The sequence below is a fragment of the Monopterus albus genome, unplaced genomic scaffold (assembly GCF_001952655.1).
Source record: "Monopterus albus unplaced genomic scaffold, M_albus_1.0 scaffold65.1, whole genome shotgun sequence".
NCBI lineage: Eukaryota > Metazoa > Chordata > Actinopteri > Synbranchiformes > Synbranchidae > Monopterus > Monopterus albus.
In genome coordinates this window covers 1,419,375-1,420,504 of record NW_018127945.1, presented here as the reverse complement: position 1 = coordinate 1,420,504, position 1,130 = coordinate 1,419,375, and positions in this window count along the sequence as shown.

Genomic DNA, 1,130 nt, shown 5'->3' with positions numbered 1-1,130 from the left:
CATTAGCAGTAAGTGTAGTGAGATGGACCAAGCGAACACTTTGTGCCACCATGAAAAGGTGCACTGTTAATTTTAGTATGTGAGCAGAATGTTTGTGAAAGCTTGATGGAGCAGAAGTCTTTCCAGGTCAACAGGGACTCCTTTCGATCTGATCTGATATCCATGTCCTTGTCCACATGTTTGTGTATCAGGATTTTGAAAATAAAAAGAGTTTACAAAGTTCTTGTATTATACGGTGAAATTCAACAATTCCATTCATTCAATAGTTGCATATACCTGTTTATCCTTAAAGATGCAGGAGGGCTGACATTAGGCAAGAAGCAGGGTACAACCTGGACAGCAGGGGTTAAATTGTTCCAGAATAAGCCAGATCCGGATCCGGCACTTTTCAAATTGTGACCGGCATGTATTTTGACACACCCAGCATCTCATTTACGTGTGAAAAATTGAATATATAAATAATATATAAAAAGTCAAAAGTCTAATACTTTTTATACAACTAGTCTTTTACAACAGCTTATTAGACTAAAATTTGAATAATTATAAACAGGCACTTTGGCTAATTACAAAGTAACCAGCCCGTGTAGGTCACACTGGGTCAGGTGTACATTCACTATAGTGTTATGTTAGCCACGGAGCGAAAATGTGAAAAAGATGCTAAAGTATTTCAAGAGGCAGCAGGACGAAGCTAGTCAGAAATCAGAAGTTAAACAGGCCAAGCTGCCCCCAGTTATAAATCTTACAACTGTTAATAAAAAGGTTAGTACAAGTCAGTCTGAAGCTGGCATCATGGATTTCAAATGGACTAAAGCAAAGCACATATTAACATCAGAGAGGACTCCTGTCACATGGCTGTGTTATGGGCTGATTTAATTAAGTTAAGGGTAAGAACATGTTTATTTAACGATACTGCATTACAGTGCCTTGCGAAAGTATTCGGCCCCCTTGAATTTTGCGACCTTTTGCCACATTTCAGGCTTCAAACATAAAGATATAAAACTGTAATTTTTTGTGAAGAATCAACAACAAGTGGGACACAATCATGAAGTGGAACGAAATTTATTGGATATTTCAAACTTTTTTAACAAATAAAAAACTGAAAAATTGGGCATGCAAAATTATTCAGCCCC